At 43.0% G+C, this 9,864-nt stretch overlaps 1 long non-coding RNA gene across 1 annotated transcript; it reads left to right on the forward strand.

The window, feature by feature from the left end:
- The first annotated feature begins 5,058 nt into the window (after positions 1-5,058).
- LOC136848634 (uncharacterized) lies at positions 5,059-5,967 on the forward strand. The gene is made up of 2 exons (XR_010856073.1): positions 5,059-5,626; positions 5,847-5,967. It is a non-coding gene; the product is annotated as an uncharacterized lncRNA (long non-coding RNA).
- Positions 5,968-9,864: the final 3,897 nt, after the last annotated feature.

Below are 9,864 nucleotides of genomic sequence, written 5' to 3' on the forward strand. Positions count from 1 at the left end.
TGAGAGAAAAGAACCGCCGTATTAGATTCGTTAATGCATGCCTTTCAGGATAGGTAGTTAGGAAATAACCAGTGCTAACCATCCTTTGCTTCGAGGAATAGTGCGAAATTCCTCTGTGTTAAAATCTTTGCCATATCTTTTGCTTCGAGGAATAGTGCGAAAATTCCTGTGTTAAAATCTTTGCCATATCCTTGCTTCGAGGAATAGTGCGAAAGAAATTCCTCTGTGATAACTTTTACTTCGCATTTCGAATTAGCGAACTGTTATTTAGGCGCGAATAAAATTCCCACGTGGGACACGACGAAGTCAGCTTGCATTGCTGACAATTCTCTCAGTGTAGTCAGAATTCGAGTTAGGTGTTAGGAAAGCGAAATTTAAACTCCGCTTATAGGGAAAATTACTAGGCCGTTGTACTGTTATCCTCTCAGACGACTGGGAAATTCCCCGGAATCCTAGACGGTATATAAATATACGGGTTCATTCACCCAGAATCTAAAAATACCTCCGGTGTTGGCCAAACGACCTGCACCCCCCACCCCGCCCATGCCCGCGTGTGGAGCATTTTTTTCCCCATTCATTTCTCTTTGGGTTTCCCGTTAGTAATTTCTAAGTCCTAAGGGACGAATCGTAATTCCAAGTCCTAAGTGACTCCTAAAATTCTACGTCGTACGTGGCGAGAATTCCTCCAAATTCCACAAATTCCAAGTCCTACGTGACTCCTAAAATTCTACGTCGCACGTGGCGAGAATTTCTCCAAATTCCAGTCCTCAGAGACTCCTAAAATTCTACGTCGCACGTGGCGAGAATTTCTCCAAATTCCAGTCCTTAGAGACTCCTAAAATTCTACGTCGCACGTGGCGAGAATTTCTCCAAATTCCAGTCCTCAGAGACTCCTAAAATTCTACGTCGCACGTGGCGAGAATTTCTCCAAATCCCAGTCCTCAGAGACTCCTAAAATTCTCGTCGACGTGGCGAGAATTTCTCCAAATTCCAGTCCTCAGAGACTCCTAAAATTCTACGTCGCACGTGGCGAGAATTCCTCCAAACTCCAGTCCTCAGGGACTCCTAAAATTCTACGTCGCACGTGGCGAGAATTTCTCATTCCTGCGGGAACCCAAAATTAAGTCCTTTTGAGACATTATATAGTGTAGTTCACACACATCTAAGCCCTTACGGGACTGATCATTCTAGTTCGTTAGAACAACTCCTTAACTTCACGCTACAGCCGGCCAAGTCCGAGCGTGACAAAATCCAACTACGTCTTCCGAGACACATTAAAATTCGTTCGCCAAGAACAACCACGTCTTTCCAAGACATATCAAATTTTAACAAAAGGGTCTTCTCAGACTTACTAATCACCTGTCTTATTCAGACAGATCCATTCTCCTGCAGTCTGACCCATTGAGTGTTTCAGATTCCTGCAATTGAGTCTTTTCAGACAACCTGAGTCTTTTCAGACATATCATATAACCATTATTTCAAAATGGCTAATACCAGAGCCCAACAAAACGAGGATTTCAAATTCTACATGTCCGCTGGGAAGGACATGGGACTATCGGGGCAAGATCTGAGAGCATGGGTTCAAGAACGAGTGGACGATGCCAAGGCGGAGAGAGAGAGAGAACGCGCCCATGAGCTCCAGGTGCTAGAACGACAGCACGCCACCCCCCCGCCCCCTGCCGCGGGGATGAGTGCCCTCAGCCAAGCTCACTCGTTCATGCCAAAATGGACGGAGTCCGAGCCTGAAGTATGGCTTGAAAGGGCCGAACGAGTCCTGGAGTGCTGCGATCTCTCCCCCGCGGAACTCTCCCTTGTTCTCACTAAATTCCTGGGCGGAAAGGCCTCGTTGCCTACCACGCCCTTCCCGCAGACGATCGGGAAACTGGGAAGCCGACGCCAAGCAGTTACGAAGGCGCACGAGATTACCCCGAGCGGTGGAGGAGACGTTGGAGAGCAGCCCAGAGAAGCAGGCCAGACTTGGTCCGATTGGGCGTACCATTCGGAGCGGCGTTGACAAAATGGCTCGATTCCGAAGGAGCCACTAACACCGCCGAGGTACTCGAGCGGTTTAAATTCGAGCATTTCCTGCGCTACGCCCCTCCTGCCCTCGCCACTCATATAGTGGAAAAAGCCCCAGCAACACTCACCGAGTGTTGCCGAATAGCAGACATGTGGGAAACTCACCACCCTCAAGAAGGATCCATGGGGCGGAAGATAAATCCCCCGTCCCTCCTCGGAGGTTCAAATTCCCCACAAAAATGGGAACTCGGGCAAGCCCTAACTTGCCATTATTGCAAGAAAACGGGCACTCCTTCGAACAGTGCCGGAACAAGAAACCGGCTCCTCTCTCCCGGAAAACCGACAAATAACTCGCCTGCGCCCTCCACAGGGGCAGCGGAAAGACTTTAGCCAGACCTTCTGCACGGGCGTGCAAGGTTTATGGCCATTCTCCCGCATGGGCGAAATGCCCACGCATAATAAATCAACTACTCCCACCGTCGCCTTGGCCGTCACAGATCCCCAGTCATTAGGCCCTCCCGCCGAAGGGCCTGTATACGTGGCCCCTCCACGAGGTAGCGAGCCAGCGGCGCCGAGTCACTGCTTTCGAAGACTCGGGCGCGCAAATCTCCTCATCCGAAGGGACAGAGTTCTCACGGAGCTATCGTCAATAGACGAAAACTCGTCACGATCGAGGGAATAAATCAATTTAAGATGATACTCCCTACGGTCCAATTGAGAGTCTCACGACCTCACCAATCCAAAATGTGCAATCTTGCAGTAGCAAGCCATCTCCCCGGAGGCTATGACGTCATCCTGGGACAGGACTTCCAGTCCCTGCCGAAATCACGACGATCTAGGGGTCCACATTCCCCGAATCATTCCGCGGGCGCGAGTAATCCTCCCCCGTTTCTCCCTCAGTCAAGACTGGCGCCCCCTGGGTACCAGGAGGACGTGCAGTCCCCACCAGTGCCACCTGAGTACGATGTACAGTGGCCCCCTCGATCGGTTCCCGATCCCATTCCAGTGCCCGGCCCTGCCTCAGTGCCAGTGCCAGGGCCCCAATCAAATCTCCCTTCAGGAGATGCCAAATTCCTGCCGGTGCCACTTGCATGCCCCGAGCAGGGCCAAGTTTCGTCCGTCCTGACCGACGAGCCCAAGAAACCTCTGATAGCGCCTGACTCTGCCCTAGTGCCAGCGCCAGAGCGCTACGCCGATCTCCATTCACGGGATCCAACTCAGGACCCCCTCTCCTCCCCCGGCCTGGCACCGCTACCAGCGTCGGTCAGAGAGACGGTTCCTCCCGACCACCGCGGAAGCTCACCTGCAGGTGCGGCCTCGCAACCCGTGCCTGAGCTGGTCAACGTTACCTGCGCGAGCCGCTCACGCCACCCCCGACCGCCTCCTCTGCCTCAGCCCGTCGCCGACGCAATTGCAAGTCAGGATTCTGCCATATCTCACTTGGCCGATGAACTACAAGAGCCGCGACGGATCATGGTAGAACCCGCGACGAACACTCCTGCGTCAGCTGTCGCATCAGCAGGCCCAGGTGGTACTCCGTGCGTCGCCCTCCGGTCGCGGGCCCTCCGCTTCGGCCGAGGACGACTGTCCCATTAAGAAAGACTCGAGGCGAAATTACCACGGGCGTGGGACATTCCAGGTAATTTACAAAGAGCTCTAGAGCTCCCATGGCACCTGTGCCACCATTTCATTTTCGAAGGTCTTGGCACCTAATCCAGAAGGGGATGTCAGACCTCCTCTATCTTCTTCCGTTCCTCAGAACTGCTATCTCTTACCATCCTCTACTAATCTTCCCTTAAATTATCCCCACAAGAGGCAATTAAATACGGGATACCATTCCCCACACAATGTATAAATCATTAAGAATAACAGAGTGAGAAGTGGCACGCCCTTGCGCCCATACCTTGGCACCGGGCGTGCGTGTCAGCCCCTCCTGAAGGAGTCGCGCCCTTCGGGTGCACTTTCCTCGCCCTGGGACTGAAAGGATAGTCCGGGCCGTAATTTATAGGCGTAGAACGATAAATTCCCGCCTAACACAATAAAAACCCTCACTCTTTTTCCCTTAGCTCTTCTGTCAATATCATTTACTTTCTTTTAGTCATTTAGTTATCTTTATTTTAATGAATCGCGAGTCATAAACTCTTGCCCTTGTGATTTAAATGCCCCTTTGTAAGCTCTGAGGACGTGTCCCGCCTTTCATATGCGGTCAAGTTTTCATTCATGTAACGTCTTGGTAATTATCCTTTTGTTATTATTATCCCTTTTCCCCCTTCCATTCCTTCCAAGATCGCTGTTTGTCCTACCCCACATCTTTTGTCTGCTCGCCCGTCATAACATTGAGTTGGCAGTAGACGATAAAATTAGCGTAGTTTAAGGTTAGCGAATTAAAACCTCGCGAATACTCTCGCCCGCACACGACTGTCAAATTCCCGGTGTGTGGGTCATCCCTCAGCTCGCGTTGAACGATAGCTGAGCCAAGTACGTTAAAACGAAGATAAATTATCAATGCGAATATGTATAGTCATTACAGTATCGTGTAAAAGGGGATGTCATTTACAAAAATAAACGCTGTTTTCTATTTACACAGCCTCTTCAAGGCAGATTGTACTAACCGCATGCATTGTATCTAAAAATTAAGTAACCGTGTATTTTAATTCTTGAACAATAACCATTTCTTTTCATTTGTTGGCCATAGCCTCATATACGTGGTCCTATAATCTTAATTAATTCACAATTGTTCGAGTCACTTTATAAAGTTACAGTGGGTAACCAAATCTAAAGTAATTATTCTTTTGCAAGTGTTTAAATCACTTTGCGTCCTGTTAACGAAAATTGTCCCAATGTGTTATTAAAAGTAATGTCTCAGCTTCATAAAACCCTTAGGAGTAAAGTTCATTGCAAGGCAGAATGTAGAGTAACGTAAAGCATTTGCCGCTCATTCTTGAATATCGATGTACACACCCGAAGGAGGTATGTACATCATCTTGTATGGGGAGGTATTATGATTAGCAAGAATTCGCTAGCAAATTACCTCCCCCTCCTTTGTTGTTGTTGGTTGTTCATTTACTGCCAGCCGGCCGATCGATAGACCATCTGTCTATCGACTTAAAACCAAGGGTTTAAAAGATTAAAGGCGCTCCCATTTTTGATAAAGATCTTTCCTTCGAGGCAAAAGTAATCTGGCTTGGGCGTTTCTCCTACAGGCCAAAACCTCCCCTGCGGGCAGCAGGTGCAATGAGTCAAAGCATCTGTGTTGGGCGCACCCCCCCTGCCCCATAGGAGGGGATAAAAGGCAAAAGCCCAGAACCATCTTTACACACACGCGGGCTGGAAGATATGGAGTGAACTTGTGAAGACGTCCCCAACACCTGGCCCCACCGATGCCCTTGCATCCTAACCACGTGGCCCTTTCAAAAGTATACTTCTCCTCGTGCCCTTCAACCGTATTCCTCGAGCCCACACGCCATTGCTTGGAGTTTCGAGGAGTCCCCATCGCCTTGCCCCTTTACGGAAGCCCTTGCATCTCACCACGTGGAAGAAACTCGTCCTCGGAAATCGCAAGTCATCCACGGACCGCCTTCTACACGCCCTCGGAAAATCTGCTAAGGTAAAGTGCCCTGGAAGAGCCCCATTTCAGTCACGCTTTTGTCTCGTAATATTTTCTTAAAGAGAAAGCCAGAAATCTCCCTTGTCTAATGTCCGTGCGCCTCTTGCATCGGCAGTATTAATTCTTTATTACTCCTTTGGCACCTCAGTGCAGCTTCGAATTCATTATTCTTTTGTCTATTTTCATTACTGGCGTATAATGTGCATATCTCTCATTTCAGAGGGATGCTATTTCGTGGAAGCTTCTCGGACTGTGGCTGGAATTTCCCAGTTTCATTTAACCTACTGAGTTCCTCTTTCCCGTACTAATGTCATTTATGTAAATACACTACTTTAAATGTGCCCACGTGTTTTACGTAATATTTCCCTCAGTAACCAGAGCCCTATGCTCATATGAAATTCTCCTTTGTTTTCCTCTTTTTTTACGTTTTCCCGTACCCACGAAGTCAGAATCACAAGGCTAAATTAACTTAAATTGTTGCTACCTGTCTCACAGAGCATATTTCAAACTAAACCCACGGAAAAACGTAAAAATATATATATATATATATATATATATATATATATATATATATATATATATATATATATATATAAATGGCACTTGATGATAGTCACCTCAGAGCCAGAAGCCCAGGGATTGATTCCGACGGTAAGTTCCTATTGTGCCTCCCTTGACGCAATAAGCTTTGAGTTATTTATTTGTTAATTAGGTGGCCGTGGATGGTCGCACCCAGGGTGGAGAGGGCCATGGGTGTTTCTGCCTCAAGCCCAGAGGTTAGTTGCGAACTTGGATCCATACCGTGGGAAAAGGTTAACATAATATATATATATATATATATATATATATATATATATATATATATATATATATATATATATGTATATATATATATGTATATATATGTGTGTGTGTGTGTGTAATGTATGCGGATAACAGTCTGATATTTTACATTGTTTTTCATGACGGCCATGTTAAAACATCATGGATACATTTTCGATAAAGTGTATTAAACGTGGTAGTAATCAGCGGTTGTCAATTGCTTTTCACGTACTCTTAATAAACGCTGTGTTATTTTTTTGATCTTACGTATAAGTAAACTTGTGGATTGAGATTAATATATCACTTTCATAGTCAGATAGTTTTACATTTTATTGTTTTTGCTTTATGCGTAAAAATTACACCACGAAAGAAAATTACCTGTTTCGAATGTTAACATAATCTCTTGGAGGATTCACTGATTTTTTTACACCGTCTTATCAGGTATTACTTCCCGTATTATATTGTTACTGTGATGAACTTTGTAGCTATTATTAATGATCTCGGTAATGAGACCCAGATTTTCTTCAAGTACCTGTTCCTAACCAGCAGCTTCTTCAAGTATGCAAGTTCCTCGTAAGTTAGGATGGACTTCCGTGGGCGTTGATAACTTTATCATCTGTGTTATCTGCGTATTCAGCTACTTTTTTTTTCGTTGTTTTTATTTTTATTATTTTTTTTTTTTAACGAGCGCATTCTAGTCTTTAGAAGCATGTATCAATAATATTCTATTATTGATGCAATAATAATAATAATAATAATAATAATAATAATAATAATAATATACGAAGGAAATTGACCCACTCATAAAAAGGTCTTATTAAAAAGGATGGCTGTAAATTCACATAAAACAGCCATCCTTTTTTAATAATAATAATAATAATAATAATAATAATAATAATAATAATAATAATAATAATAATAATAACTCAGCAGTGAAACGGATTGAAATAATTAAATAACTAAAACCAGTCTTCTCAATTTCAAGGTCACGTAGGTGGCTCAATCTAAATAGTATCATCCGCTGAAACTGACAAACCGAAGCAATGCGAGGCTAATTTACAGGAGACACGGGAATGTCTCTCTTTTAAATATTCTGTCGTGGTAGTTAACGGAAAGAACGTTGAAAGCCAGCAATCTCTGGTAAGCATTATCTGGTTAATTTCTACGTAATGATTAAGTCTGGTGATAATGTAAGAGCTCTCCTTTTTAGATTCCCATTTGTTTTAATATATTTTCCTTGCGTTTTTTATTTTATGAACATGTCCTCGGGAGTATGCAAGTAATTTCTAATATCAGGCTTTTATTCTGGTGCTTGTATGATGTATGGAATATTAACATTATTTCATTCAGGTTTAGCTTTAAACTCCTAATGATAAAACGCTTTTACCAACGCATTATTATACTTCGTGAAATATTTTCCTTACTTTAATGGTCTCTAATTCTTGTAACCAAAAGGTAAAGACTCCAAATGCCTAGAAATATATTATTTTCGCTGTAATTTTTATCGAGGATCTAATATGGTTGTCAGTTATTTTTTCTCGTGTGCTTTTAACCTTTCACGAGTTACTTCTTCATCAAATTTATTATGTTGTATTGTTGAATTTCTTAGGAATGCTGTCATTTTATTGCGCATATAATTGATTTTCTGTGCGCCTTGGGTTAATGCTGTTTTATTCCTATGAACGTATTCTTGAATTCTTTCGGATTAAAATTTAGATCATCTTCCCGATACGGTATCATTATTTCCATACCAAAAGCACGTTTGTCTTACTCACATGTACCATTTGTGTTCCTTGAACTCTTCTCCAAGATCCACTATCTAACAACCCCTCTCCTTAAACCCCCCCTCCCACTCCCACCTCCATCCCGTAGTCGCCACTAATTTCTTTTCCACCCCCATCCTTCATTTCCTTCCCCCTCCCTCTCTTTTTTCCCCAATCTATATTAAACTTTCATTATTCTTAACAGTATCTCGAGTTACATCTATTCAAGACACTACCCTCTACTCCCATCCATATCTCGAGTTTCCTAAAGGTCGTCATCATTCAGTAATGTTTTTCTTCTTCTTCTTCTTCTTCTTCTTCTTTTTTTATTGTACTTCCTCCTTTTTCCTCCAATCAGTTTATAACCCTCCTGTCTTATTCCTGGGTGCTTCTCGACACTCCCAATTCTCCCCATCCCTCTGTGCCTAGCCCCGGCCCCCTCCCTCCTTGTATATCTCGTTCCAATGGGAGAGTCGAGATGGAACAGAGATAAGTGAATAGCCACGAAACTGAGCGCTAAGAGCGAGGGAACATTTTATAATATATATATATATATATATATATATATATATATATATATATATATATATATATATATGTGTGTATATATATATATATGTGTATATATATATATATATATATATATATATATATATATATATATATATATATATATATATATATATGTGTATATATATATATATATATATATATATATATATATATATATATATATATATATATGTCTGTGTGTGCGTGTTTGTGGGTGCACTTGTTTATTTGTTCGGTATTCACATTTACAAAAACAACAAAAAAGCAAAACGATGTAACGATTATGATCACATGTTTATTAAACAGTAAGTGTCATATATATATATATATATATATATATATATATATATATATATATATATATATATATATATATATATATGTATGTATGCATATATCTGCATAAGAGAGAGAGAGAGAGAGAGAGAGAGAGAGAGAGAGAGAGAGAGAGAGAGAGAGAGAGGGAAAGAGAGAGAGAGAAAGAGAGAGAGAGAGGCGTGACCAGTGTTAGGGTGTCGGGGGATAGATCATGTAGCAATATTTTGCCTTCATGAGCGATGATGACTCTTCACCCACTCGACGTCCTAAGAGAAGTTAATCATTGTAATCCAGGGGTCAGTATAATGAGAGGGCATCAGGGAGAGAGGAGAATAAAAAAAAAAAAGGAACGCAAAGCAAAAAAGGCGACCAAAACGTAATGCAAATATTGTGATTAGGTTATCTGATAAAAACGAAATAACACATGACGGGTGGTATAATGCCGAAGCCAGCGACCGTTTTGAAACTTCCCTGGATATTAGAGTCAGGTATAATTAATGGGAGGAAAAAGATGTTTTTTTTTTTTTTTTTGTTATTCATTTTATTTCTCCCACCCCACTTTATTATGATATTGTCTGATTACCTTATTATTCGTATCCGTCATTCCCGAAACGCCGAGAGGGCCCGAAGGAGGAACAGGAGGGGGAGGAGGAGGAGGAGGAGGAGGAGGTGGTGGCTGGAATCTGTTTTTGTTTTTTCGCCGACATGTTTATTATTGACGTTCAGCATAACATTATCCCTTAACGCTTATGCCCTCCCCCCCTTTTTTTCTTTAAGGGGAAC

Source organism: Macrobrachium rosenbergii, chromosome 19, assembly GCF_040412425.1.
Source record: "Macrobrachium rosenbergii isolate ZJJX-2024 chromosome 19, ASM4041242v1, whole genome shotgun sequence".
NCBI classification, from domain to species: Eukaryota; Metazoa; Arthropoda; class Malacostraca; order Decapoda; family Palaemonidae; genus Macrobrachium; species Macrobrachium rosenbergii.